Raw genomic sequence first — 15,226 nt, forward strand, 5'->3', positions numbered from 1 at the left:
TGCAGCATCCAAGCGTGGGAAAGATTAAATTTTAGTTTGTCGGCTTCGGCCGTTAGATTTTCGTCTTTGTGACAAAAATCACTCTTTGTCGAGTCCCATAATTCAAATTCCTGAATCTAATCGGTCCCGAATAAGTCCGTTGCGTTCCTTAGAAAGAAAACCTTTAGCTTATTTGTCGTTCTTTTAGTGACACATTAATAACTACTTCACCCTCAAAATATATTTTTCACCAGTTACCGATCTTGCGACTTTATTCGTCTTTGTCATCGTGGGCTTTCCTATTCTCTTTCACGTGTAAAAATTTATAATTGATAAATCCGACCCTGAATCGAGCTGCAGTTTCACTTCTTTATTTCTGATTCTCACCGTAACATATTCCCTTATGTTCTGTTGGTGAAGGGTCCATTTTTGTAGTTTTACGTAGGTCTTTTTTGCTATTTTTGCTCTGCAGTATTAGGCCTTGTGCCCTGCTCGATTGCATAGGTCACGTGTTATTTTCCTTTAGTACTGACATGCATTGTACTTATGAGGTCCTCCACATTTGCTACAAGGGGTCCTAGGATTTTGTCTATTTTGATAATTTTGTGAAGTTTTTTTTTTTTTTTGCCTCTTGGTTGGTAATTTCTGGCAGGTGGCTATCCTTTATTTTTAAAGCGTATTTTTTTTAATGTGATCGATACCGGTTTCCTCTATGTTTCGGGAATCTTGTCTCGTTGCCACGAACCACTGACAGTCTTTAACCAGTTTCTGAATCGTCAAATCAGGTTCTAATTCCAATTTATTTAGAGCACAACGTCTTATATCGGCGTCTTTTGTGGCTATCAAACCTCGTGTGAATATTAAGCTTTTGAAATTGTCCGCCTTTAATGACGACAATTTGAAATAGTCACAGTGCTTATTAACTATAGACGTAAAAGTCGTATAGTCCTGACTCTCTTTACGGGTAAGATTCATGCATTTCCATCTTTTATGAAAAAGGCTTCTTTTTGGACAGTATAACTCTATTAACAGTTTGACTGCCTCGTCAAACGACAATTCGTTGGTTTTTCTAGGTAAAATATAGTCCACGAATTTGTTATGTTCGGATGTACCTAACTTCCGTAGCAAAAAACGAACTTTCTTTTGATCCGTCCATGCACTGCAATCAATCTTATATAAAAGATCTTCAAATCTTCTGAAATATGCTTCCAACGTTTGATCTTCCTCAGGAGCATAGTGAAATTTATCAATAGCTGACCAAATCGCATTTTGGGAAAAAGCCGTGCTGGTTTCTTCTTCTCTGTTACTCTTAATGTAATTTTTTCATTAATTTATTCATTCATTTCTTTCCATTTCATTCTCTTACTTCTTTTCCCCCGAAGAATTTCATTAAATCAAACTGCTTTTCCAATATTTGTTCGTTCATTTCTTTCTTTTCTCTTCCTTGTTTCTCCTCGATATTTTTTATTAAATTTAACTTTTTTCTCTTCGTTTTGTTTCTGTATTGTCAAATGCTCTTCTCGGAACCTTTCTTCAAGTTCTAATTGTTGACTTTGTTGGCGGTCCATCATTTCCAAAATTTGTTTTGCAAAATCGTCCATTTTTTTTAATTTATTATTATTTATTTATTTATTTATTTTTGTGGAATTAATGACAAAATGTTTTTTTTTTCAGAAACAACACAATTCGTTCATTTACTTCTCTTGTAGTACCAACTCTATAGAAAAAAAAACGTTTACAAAATTTGTACCTGGTTATTTAACGAATATTTCTTTCTATAAATTTATTTACTCGTGTGGCAATTTTTCTGAGAAAATAATTCGACATTTGCATTTATACAGAAAACAGTGGATTTCATTTGTCATTATTCAATTTTCGTAACGTGTAGATACTGGGTTCAATTCCCTGTTTATCCTACCTCTTTTTTCCTCTTTTTTCCTTAAAGAGAATTAGTTACTTATCTGTGGAAGAGAGTTTATAGCATTTATTTACTATTGGCTATTCTTTTCGATTTCTGTGCGAAAAAAAATGTCATTTACTCGTTAACACTTTGTCGTGCTTAGCGAAATCGTTTTTTTTTTCTCATCTTCGACGTGCTGTCCCGTTGACAGTGAAAAGTTTATTTTAATCGGATTAAAATCCGGCGTCTTTTTTTTAAATTTGTGCGAATACTCGCTTTTGCCAATAAAATAAAACATATCATTTACTTTTGCGGGAGTTTTTTTTTTCTTTTTCCAACGCTAATGCCTTTTAATCATAAGACGTATTAGCAAGACATGCTTTTAAGAACGATGATTTTTGTACTTACTGAAAACTTAGTCTCGTCAATTCAGCAGTAATAATTCTCCACGCAGTTCGTCTCATGAGTTTTGTTTCATTTCGTAGTTTACGTTTTAGTAGCTATTTTAACAGCAAGTTAAGGCTTTGACGACGTCTTTGTAAAATCCTTTTTTCGGCAAGAATTGTTTTTTCCGAAGTTTTCTGTATCTCGTATTTGCGAATTTTCACGCTCGAGTGTTGTTTTTTCCCCCAATGTAGACAAGTAGTTTTTCCCGTTTTTCACCGAACTTTTGAAAAATAAATACTCTTCAAGTTTCGAATTTCCTCTGAGTGTAGGAAAAATTATTTCAAATATCCACGTGTTTCTTTTTTCTTGAATTCTTTTGGTCGTCAAATGTTTTCAAATGGCTGTTTTTTTAGAGTGAATTCGTTGCCCGAATATTCGTCATTCAGTTGTGGTTAGCAATTATTGTAGATTGATCTGGGAAGTTCTTGAATCGTCCTCGTCAGCCAGTTGTTGTAGACCCGTGCAAATGAAAGAAACCACAAGTAGTGTAAAGTGTATAAAATATAATATGTATTTATCATAAAGAATACAAGAGCCACTAAAATGGTATGAGAGGAACGTGTTCGTAACATGCGGTTAAACATGGTATGAATGTCTCCATTTAGTCTTTGAAACCAGAGGTATTCATAGGACTGGTTGATTCCACTTAGTTCTGAAATAGAGGTGATTTGTACCCCCACAACACTAATATAACCAGATTTTTAGGCTTCTTTGTCTATTTTGATACCCGTTGAAAACTATTTTTCGTTTTCGCTGTAAGTCTTCAGCATTTGTTTCTTGTTGCAAATGACAGTTGAATGTAAATGACAATATGCCTTTTAATGGTTTCAATAATATCTGCACTCTTCCAGTGGGCTTCCCTTCCTCAGTTTTTCACACCTCGTTGACTTTTCACGATCATTTGATGTGGTGCCAGCCGAGAGTACGGCCACCACATTTGTGTGTGTTTTATTTATGAAGCTGCTCCGCTTCCTATTTTGTTTTTTCTCGCCTTATTTCTTTTCTGGTTCAGATGTCCACCGCATTGATCACCTTATCAAAACGAGTGATGATAACTGCCCGTGTACATTTACAGTTAGATAACTGATTTGAAACTAGTAAATCGTCAATATATTAAGCATATCTGAAAAAATCTAGATCGTCGGATTAATTTACTAAACACCACGTGTGCATGTATAGAAACACCCAGTAAAAAAAATTCCAAGCCATTTTTCCTGATGATCTCCTAAGAAGATGAAGTGCGGAAGACTTTGTGTGACTTAATTGGAATAAGTACAGTTCTGTAATTGGCTACAAATATATATATATATATATATATATATATATATATATATATATATATATATATATATGAGCATATAAATATATATACTAGCCCGGCTTTTCTCGAGCCCTGTGTAATGTTCATAATTTTGTGTGCATATATATGTATGTATATATACATATATATATATATATATATATATATATATATATTAAGTGTGACTCATCTCCAGATAACTTACATCTAAAATTTCAAGTGTTTAAACCCAAAAATTGGCGGAGGAGTTTGGTAGAGTCTGCAAATGTAAGCTCTTTCAATTTGACTTCTGTGCAGCCAAATTTTCGCCCAAAAGCTGATTAAAAATCTTGCTGCATGTCTGAATACCCTTTATGTAAAATTTCAAATTTTTAGACCCAAAATTATCTGAATAGTGTGCTAGAGACCGGAAAGGTCAAAGCTTTAAACTCTGTCCGTTGGCAGCAAAATTTTCAGCCAAAAACCGATTAAAAAGCTTGCCCTATGTCTGAATAAACTTTATGTAAAATTTCAAATGTTTAGACCAGAAATTGGCTGCGTAATTTAGAAGAGATCGCAGAGGTCAATTTTTTTTTAAATTCGACCCAAATTTTGACCCCATCACATTTATTGTTTTGGGCTCAAATCAAATTAAAAATTTGGATCCATGTCCAAGTAACCTACATCTAAAATTTCAAGTGTTTAGATCCAAAATTGTTGAAGGAGTTTGGTAGCGTTCTCAAAGCTCAAATCGTTGAAAATTTACCCCTTGACAGTCAAATTTCTGTTCGAAAATTGATTAAAAAGATTTTTCCAAATAGAAATACCCCTTATGTCAAATCTCCAGTCTGTAGAATGAAAATTGACAGAGTAGTTTTACACGGAAATGTGCACACACAGACAATTTTATATTATACAAGTTTAACAGTATACAAGTTTAACATTATACAAGTGTTATGACAAGTGTACATTATATGTTTATATGTATCTACATATATATATATATATATATATATATATATATATATATATATATTGTAGGTATTAAAAATAATTAAAGTAATAATTATATAATATATAGAGATTCATACACACACACGCACATCTTGATCACGTGGTACAATGGGGAAAGGAGTGGTTGGTTACTTTTAATGCATCTAAAACCAAGCTTCTCTCTTTACATCATCAACATTCTTATTCACATTTGCATCAATTGAAATAAATGGCTGTCGTCTTCAGGAGACCTCAAGTTTTGACAAGCTTCTGCGCTTGACCGTTACTCCTGATCTTAAATGGAACACGTACATCAAATCTGTTGCCAAGGCCACTGGAAAAATGGTGGGGTTTTTTTCTATCGATCCAGTAGATATCTCACTGCTGATGCAAGTCTCTATCTATATAAGAGCCAGGTACGTCCAAAGATGGAATACTGTTGCCACATCTGTGCAGGAGAAAGGACTTGTCCTGCCTTGATAGAGTTCAAAATAGACTTCGTAGCCTTGTAGGAGATGTCCTTTTCTCTTCCCTGCAACCTCTATCTCACATAAGAGATGTTGCGAGTTTGACCCTGCTTTATCGTTATTTCCATGGAAATTGTTCGACTAAGCTTCAGTCTATGGTCCCCCCTCGCCAAACTTTCACAAGAAACACTCGTCTAGTTGAAAACACTATCAATAATTCCCCCACTTTTTATCTGTGCCTAAACCTAAACGTAGATTCCATGAACAAAGCTTCTTTCTTAGAACTGCACGCCTGTGGAATTGTCTTCCGTTTTCCTGCTTTCCGGCTGACTACAATATGGTTATCTTCAAGTCTAACGTAAACAAGTTCTTGATTAGCCGTTCCATATAAGTTAACAAATTTACCGAACTTCCATTACTAATGATTACCATATTGTCCAATTTCTACAGTACACTCTTTAACCCTTACCCTCGAGGGGCCTCTTGGCCTTGATAATGTGATGATGCTGATGTAATATATATATATATATATATATATATATATATATATATATATATATATATATATATATATATATATATATGGACAATAGGTGATAGGGTTAATTGTGGAAGTTCGTAATCAAATAGACAGAAACCACAACTTTGTATATAGAAAATAGTAGTAGTAGTAGTAGTAGTAGTAGTAGTAGTAGTAGTAGTAGTAGTAGTAGTAGTGTTGCATAAGGGATTCATATTGGGGAAATGGCGCTTATGAGGGGGAGATGATATTTATACATTTTACAGTCCGTGGTTTCTTATAGAGTGGAGAGAGATTGATCAGTTCTTTTAACACAATAGGGGACAGTCATTACTTAGATAGAGAGGGGGACACATTACTTAGATGAGTTATACACAAAGTTCATTTTAATTTGGAAGAATGATGACACGAAGATGGCAGTTACAAAAATATGATGATGTTCTTTATTATCGCTCGACCGGTCGAAATGATGATGACATCCAGGAATTAAAATTCGACTACATGATTAAAGGTTTTCCCTTCGCTTCCAAAGGACCCTCCTCATGTCAGCTCTGTTTCCTATCTTCATCTCCAACACTGTCTGTCTGTCTGTCCAATCTAACTAAAACTAGCAAACTATATTGAGAATTCATTTTCTGCTATGACGTCATGTATGCTTTCAAAACGTGTCGCACACACGTGGAAACTCACGTGGCCTAAACAAGCGTGGTTCGCCCATGTCCAAACCATTTCTGCAGACAAAGAATTCTTACTAACCTATTTTTCGACCTAACTTATTTTTCAAGTCTTTCTCATTTAATAATCGTAGAAAATTTTTTGACATTATCGCAGCAACTTTTTGTCATTGATTTCTTGTTGGAAACGGCAGTTGATTCTCTCTTTAATATGAGTTGCAATAAATATGAGTTGCGCTATACCTTGTTCGAAGTGAATGTGAGCGTTAAAAAAAGAAAGGTGACAATTTTCAAATTAACATAATTTGAAAATATACTGCTCTAAAGAAAGACCTTCGACAAACAATATCTATTATGTATGTATTATGTATTTATATTATTATGTTATCATTTTTATTATGTATGTAATATGTACTTATGTTATGATGTTATCATCTATTATTATGTGTGTATTATGTATTTATGTTATCATGCTATCATGCAGATACACATCATATATTACTCACTGATAATAACTGGTTTCCTTGAATCTGGGTGACAACAAGTCTCCTCAGATTTCCAGTACGATCAACCTATTTCAATAACCTTTGTAAATGATTTTGCATTATCGCAATAACCACTTGTCATTGCTTTCTTTCACGCAGCAACCATTTTTAATCACTGGTTTAAATGGCAATATGCCCCCTCAAATCCCAGTACTCTTTGCACCTTTTAACTTGAGGTCTGATTAGTGCTCTCCGTCTTCGGTTTTTCCATCTTCCTTAACCCTTTACAGCTATTTTTATGGTATCAGCCGAGACTAATGCCTATTTAGTAAATTTCATCTCTTATTCTTTATTGATATATTTATTACTTATTTTATTTTATTATTTATTTATTATATAACATGAAACGTCTTTCAGTTTCAGTTCTGTTGAGTTGTTTTATTTCTGTAGCAGTTTCATTGTGGCTAGTTAGTGTTCATAGTTTATATGGGTTGATAACTTCCTTAAGATTTCATCTATTTTCATTATTTTGGTGAACTATTCCAAGTGCTTACATTATTACTAGTATTATACTGACTTTATTATTATTATTATTATTATTATTATTATTATTATTGTTATCATATATTATTATTAATATTATATTATTAATATTTTATTATTATTAATATTATTAATGTTGTTATTATTATTAATATTATTATTATTAATATTATTATTAATAATATTATCATTATCATTATTATTATTATTATTATTATTATTAATATTAATATTATTATTATCATTATTATTATTAATATTATTATTATTATTAATATTATTATCATTATTATTATTATTATTAATATTATTATTAATATTATCATTAATATTATTATTATTATTATTATTATTAATATTATTATTATTAATATTATTAATATTATTATTATTAATATTATTAATATTATTATTATTAATATTATTATTATTAATATTATTATTATCATCATTATTATTATTATTATTATTATTATTATTATTATTATTATTATTCACTCACTAGCAGTTTTCACACATGTCATCGTCAGAGATTGCTCACTGGCAACAATTTGCACCATCTAAAAATGTGCTTACTGCTGGCAATGACCATTGGCCATCAGCCTCCCCAAGGTCCCAGTCCCCTTTGCACTCATCCAGTAGAGGTCTGGTTAGTGCTTTCTTTCCTCTGTCTTTCGATCCTCCTTGACCCCCTCACGACTATTTTGATGCCGACACTACAATTTTTGGAGAGGGTGGTTACCTTACAATTTTGATCTCTCAATTATCTTGCTTCCATATGGTATTTCCTCATCTTTCTGTTTTACTTCTGTTACAGTCTCTATGTGGCTTGTTGAAGTTTGTATTAGCTTCTGCATTCAGGGGTTATCCTTGAGATTTTAGCTGTTTTATTATTGTTAGTCGTTATATCTTCTCAGCTTATTTTAGTTTCTTTCATTCTTTTCTTTTTTTTTTTTTTTTGAAGTTTTACGGGATTGTTCCTAGTGATCATATTATTGGTGTTATCTTTACTTTCTCTATCTTCCATATTTTTTCAGCTGTTTGGCCAGTTCCCTGTATTTGCTTCAATTCTCCTCCCTTTGATAATAATCTTGTGGTCTGCTGGAACGACGAAATATACGATCTGGCAGGACTTTTCTTTTTTTTTTTTAAACTATTTTGACATCCTGTCTTCTTACTTGGATGAGTGTATCCATTATTAACGGAATGTAAAATAGGATTTTATGATATCTGTTTTCAAGTACTGCTACCGATTTGTGTTTGTACCATTTCTCTATAAATTCTAAGGCGCAGTTTTTTGGACAGTTCCCAGCGTACTGTTTTCTCCACTTGATCGTATCTAATCATATATTTCTTTATACAGTACACTGGGAACTGTCCAAACAAATGCGCCTTAGAATTTATAGAGAACATAAAACCCGGTAGCATTTATTATTTTGTATATAGTTTCATCCCTTTGTCTATAGAGTCTGCATTTGTTTTTGTTTTTTCCTGTGTCTTGTCGATATTTGCTTTTATGTGGTTGATTCTAATCGCGTTACATTTTGCGGCTGTTAGTTTCACTGTTTATGTGTCATGTTTGTAGTTATGTTCAAGCGTTTTCATCTTTTGTCATTCCTATAAATCGCCCTTGTAGTTGTTTGTCTTCTTATTTTTCTCTGTCTTGTTCATTTTCGGGATATCTCTTGCTGTGGTAATTATTCTTTCTGTGTTCTGTGTTATGTACTTTTCTAGTTCTCTTTTTGTGTCATTCACATTGTCTTTACTTACTAGTCCTCTTCCCCCATCTTTTCTTTTAACATAGTCGGTCAACATTATCCATTAGGTGTAGTGCATTGTGCATGGTCATAAGTTTCCTGGTTGTCTGGCCAAGATGCTTTAGTTCTTCTTTGGTTCAGCTTGTGAACGGTCCCAAGTATCTTACTACGCTTTTGTATTTTTTATTACGTTTCTATTATATAATTTAGTTTCTATAAGTTTTTTTTATCCGTTTTATGTATTCTTTTCCAATTTTCTGTTTTATTTCTGTTGCTTGCAGAACTGCTAAATATTTGTACGTTTCATGTTCGCCTAGCATCATCATCTCTCCCCCCCCGGTTGTACAGTTCTCTACCCTTTGCTATCCCATGTTCTCCTTCCCATAAGTAGCAGTGCACATTTTCCACGCCGAATTCCGTACGGATATCCTGACTGAAGATTCTGGTTTAATTTATTAGAGTCTCTAGTCCCTTTTTGTTTCTTGCGAAAAGTTTAAATTCGTCCATATATATTAGGTGGTTCATTCTTTCATCGGTATTAGTGAACTTGTATCTTACTTGGTACTTCATATATTGTTAAGGGGCATCACGGCTATAATGAACAGTATTGTAATAATGTGTCCCCTTGGAAGATACCCCTTTATACGTTTAGATCCGTTATGTATTGTCTATCAGCCATTAGTTCAAGTCTCCATGTTCTCATTACATTTTCAATCAAATTGATGATCTTGCCTGCTTTTTGTGCATTATCACGCATTCTATTATCCATGCTTGAAGGATCCTGTCGTACGGATGTTTATAGTCGACCCATGCCACTAATTGATCAAAACATTTTCATGTCATGAAGCGATATTAAATATTTATGTAAACATGAATACAAAGTAATATTTTGCTGTATTTATTATTGAGCATTTTTATATAAACCTCATTCAATTCATAAGTGTTTATCTTTGAACATTCTTAATCTGGAATAATCTCTACTATTATATAATTTTGTGTGTCTATGTATCTGTGAGTGATTCCCTATGGACTCCAAAACGGCTGGGCCGATTTTATGAAATTTCACACGAACGTGCTTTATGTGCCTGTCAGTGTTCTTAGATAGAATTTGTATCGGAATGTCTCCGATAAGTATCGATAATTGATCATTGAAATAATCCGATGAAAGAAGGGACAGGCCATTTTGACCAAAGTTAACACCTTACACAGCCTAATATCACAAGTGCATTTGAGAAGTTTTATTACCGCACAAACAGTAAGACCAGGCATATGAAATCAACAGAAGGTTCTTTGATATGATAGAGACGCGTTCGAAATGAATGTTTATGTTTTGAGCACGGTTGAAGCATGATACTTAACTTTTACATTTTAAACTTTAATGTGACTTAGTGCATAATATATTATGGACTACATTGCAATTTAGATTACAATGTATGGTCTCCAACTAGAGCAGGCAACCAATCGATTTGATTGAAAAATGAGCGATTTCACCAATTTCGTAGACAATAAAATTATGGGAGTGTGAAACATTCGTTGATCACAATTAAATTCCGGGCAATGTTGGTTCTCACTGCTAATTATATATATATATATATATATATATATATATATATATATATATACTAGCATTTCAGTTCGGCGTTGACAGGATGTTTGGATATGTATGTTAAACAAAAAAAAAAAGTGGTAATAAGAAGGGAGGCTCGAACCCGTACCGCAAAGGAGGTAAAGAACGGGGTAAAACCTAACGTTTATTTTGTTACGACCACCGCCAAACCGGAAACGACATTTTTAAAAATTAAGGCTAGACAATCTAAAGGAGAGGATAACTTTAAAAAATATCGGCGAAAAAAGTATCCCCCCTGTAGAAAAGTGCCTAGTTGAAGGGGAAGATATTAATGTTTTTAGCCAATTTTTCGATATTTGTCGTATGAAAGGTCGAACTTTAAAACGATACTGATCTTGCTAAAATCCGCCGCCTCTATTGAAAGTTTAAGGCAGCCATGCAAACAGACATACATACATACATTTATATATTAGTAACTAAAAATTTTCGACCCAAACTGATGAAAAAGCTTGCCCTATCTCTGAATACTCTGAATACTCTTTATGTAAAATTTCAAATATTTAGACCAGAAATTGAGTAATTTGGAAGAGACCGCAGAGGTCATTTTTTTTTAAACTTTGACCCCTATTATGACCCCTTAAAATTTATTGTTTTAGGCTCAAATCAAGTTATTAAGTTAGACCCATCTTCAAAGAACCTATATCTAAAATTTCAAGTGCGTAGACTCAAAATTGTCGGAAGAGTTTGGTGGAGTTCTCAAATGTCAAATCGTTGAACTTTTACCCAAATTTCTGACCGAAAACCTATCACATCGATTTTCCCAAATCTCAGTACCCTGTTTATCAAATTTCGAGTCTGTAGACTAAAAATTGACAGAGTTATTGCGTAGGGAAATGTACACAGACACACAGACACGTTCACTTATACACATATATATATATATATATATATATATATATATATATATATATATATATATATATATATATATATATATATATCATGGCTGGATGTAGTGAATTTCCCTCTCTGTTTCTCTCTCTCTCTCTCTCTCACACACACACACACACACACACACGCACACACACACATACACACACGCACACGCACACACACACACATATATACACACATGCACACGCACGTACACACATATCAATTTTGTCTATATTAGAGAATTGGAGAATCTATTATTCGGAGATGAAAATAGAACCAAGACAGAAATTTAAGCATAATTATTTATGCGTAAAATGAGATAAAACTTAACAAAATGAGTTTTCATTAAATGTGTTTCAATGCCGTTCGACAAGGCTGCACACAAATTCGATTTATTCGAGCGCATGGTTTACCAAGAAACGAAGTCCACACTCGATTACTATTCAATATGTACGATGCGTGTCTGAAAAGTAATGGGACTGGCATTACATTATATATGCGTGGTGCTCCTTGAGTTTCCACTAAAGAAGAGCTTAAGGGGTCAAAGCGGTTATATATATATATATATATATATATATATATATATATATATATATATATATATACTAGCATGGAAGCCCGGCGTTGCCCGGGTGTTTGGAGGGGGAAGCAAAAAAATAAAAAAGTGGTAGTAGGAAGGCAGGCTCGAACCCGTACCGCGAAGAAGGGAAAGAACGGGGGGAAAATGTGACGTCTTTGCCGTTACGACCACCGCCAAACTGGAAGTGACGTAGGTTTAAATTAAGGCTAGAGAATCGAAAAGAGAGGATGACTTTCAAAAATATCGGCGAAAAAAGCAATCCCTCCGTGTAGAAAAGTGCCCAGTTGAAGGTGAAGATACTAATGTTTTAAGCCAATTTTTCGATATTTGTCGTCTAAAAGGTCGAGCTTCAAAACGATACTAATCTTGTAAAAATCCGTCGCCTCTGTCGAAAGTTTTAGGCAGACATGCAAACATACATACATAAATACATTTATATATTATTAGCTCAAGTTTTCGATCCAAACCGATTAAATAGCTTGCCATATCTCTGAATACCCTTTATGTAAAATTTCAAATGTTTAGACCAGCAATTGTCTGAGTAATTTGGTAGAGACAGCAGGGGTCACATTTTTTAACTTTGACCTCTATTATGGGCCGTTAACTTAAATCGTTAACAGCCAAATTTCTGTCCGAACACGGATTACAAAGATTTTCCCAAATCTCAGTACCCTATATACAAAATTTCGAGTCAGTAGACTTAAAATTGACAGTTATTGCTTAGGGAAACGAACACAGACACACAGACACACACGCACGCACGCACACACACACACACACACACACACACGTTCACTTTTATGGATATACTAGCATTTCAGCCCGGCGTTGCGAGGGTGTTTGGATGTGTATGTTAAGCAAAAAAAAAAAAGTGGTAGTAAAAAGGCAGGCTCGAACCCGTACCGCGAAGGAGGAACAGAACGGGGAAACACCTTGACGTCTTTTTCTGTTACGACCACCGCCAAACCTAAAGCGACTTATGTTTTAATTAAGGCTAAACAATCGAAAGAAGACGATGACTTTAAAAAATATCGGCGATAAAAGCGACCCTCCCCCTGTAGAAAAGTGCCTAGTTGAAGGGGAAGATATTAATGTTTTTAGCCAATTTTTCGATATTTGTCGTATGAAAGGTCGAACTTTAAAACGATACTGATCTTGCTAAAATCCGTCGCCTCTGTCGTAAGTTTTAAGCAGACATACAAACATACCTTCATACATACATACATCATACATTTATATATTGGTAACTAAAAATTTTCGACCCAAAAGCTTGCCCTATCTCTGAATACCCTTTAGGTAAAATTTTAAATGTTTAGACCAGAAATTTACTTAGTAATTTGGTAGAGATCGCAGAGGTCAATCTTTTTAACTTTGATGTCTATTATGAACCCTTAACATTAATTGTTTTAGGCTCAAATACAGTTATTAAGTTAGATCCATGTCCAAGGAACCTATATTTAAAATATCAAGTGTTTAGACTCAACATTGTCGGAGAAGTTTCGTGAAGTTCTCAAAGGTCAAATTGTTGACCTTTGAACCCTTAACAGCCTAATTTCTGGCCGAAAACCGATCACAAACATTTTCCCAAATCGCAGTATATCAAATTTCGAGTCTGTAGACTAAAAATTGACATAATTATTGCGTAGGAAAATGCACACAAAGACACACAGACGTTCAATTTTATAGATAAACTAGCATGGGTTCCCGGCGTTGCCCCAGTATTTGGAGATATATGTTGAGCAAAAAGTAAAAGCTGTCAATTTTTTTAATTTAACTCCTATTATGGCCCCTTAAAATTTTTTGTTTTGGGCTCAAATCAAGTTATTAAATTAGATCCATGTCAAAGGAACCTATATCTAAAATTTCAAGTGTTTAGACCCAAAATTGTCGGAGGAGTTTGGTAGAGTTCTCAAAGGTCAAATCGTTGAACTTTGATACCTTAATCGCCAAATTTCTAGCCGAAAACCGATCACATCGATTTTTCCAAATCTCAGTACCCTGTATATCAAATTTTGAGTCTGTAGACTTAAAATTGATAGAGTTATTGCGTAGGGAAATGTACACACACAGTCACACAGACAGAGAGATACACAGACAGATACACAGACACGTTAACTTTTATAGATATACTATCATGGGTTCCCGGCGTTGTCCGGGTTTTTGGAGGTTTATGCTGAGCAAAAAAAAAAGGTCAATTTTTTAACTATGACCCCTATTATTACCCCTAAAAATTTATTGTTTTGACCACAAACCAAGTTATTAAGTTAGATCCATGTCCAACTAACCTGTATCTAAAATTTCAAGTGTTTAGACACAAAATTGTCGGAGGAGTTTGGTAGAGTTCTCAAAGGCCAAATCATTGAACTTTGACCTCTTTACAGCCTAATTTTTGCCCGAAAACCGATCACAGAGATTTCCCCAAATCTCAGTACCCTGTATATACGATTTCGAGTGTAGACTGAAAATTAACAGAGTTATTGCGAAGGAAAACGTACACAGACACACAGACAGACAGGCAGACACACAGACACACAGACACGTTCACTTTTATAGATACATAGATTAGCATTTCAGCCCGGCGTTTCCCGGGTGTTTGGAGGTGTATGCTGAGCAAAAACAAAAAAAGAAAGGATTAATTTTTTTAACTTTGACCCCTATTATGACCCCTTAAAAGTTATTGTTTTGGGCTCACATCAAGTTATTAAGTTAGATCCATGTCCAAGTAAGTATATCTAAAATTTCAAGTTTTTAGACCCCAAATTGTCGGAGGAGTTTGGTAGAATTCTCAAAGGTCAAATCGTTGACGCTTGACCCCTTAACAGCGAAATTTCTGGCCGAAAACCAATCACATAGATTTTCCCAACACTCACTAACTTGTATATCATATTTCGAGTCTGTAGACTAAAAATTGACAGAGGTATTGCGTAGGGAAATGTACACAGACAGACAGACACACAAACACACAGACGCGTTTACTTTTATTTATAGATATACTAGCATTTCATGCCCGAGTGGATGGATGTGTATGTTGAGCAAAAAAAAAAAAAAATGGTAGTAGGAAGGCAAGCTCGAACCCGTACCGCAAAGGAGGAAACGAAC

Source organism: Euprymna scolopes, chromosome 32 (genome assembly GCF_053919585.1).
Source record: "Euprymna scolopes isolate OS-2025 chromosome 32, ASM5391958v1, whole genome shotgun sequence".
NCBI classification, from domain to species: domain Eukaryota; kingdom Metazoa; phylum Mollusca; class Cephalopoda; order Sepiida; family Sepiolidae; genus Euprymna; species Euprymna scolopes.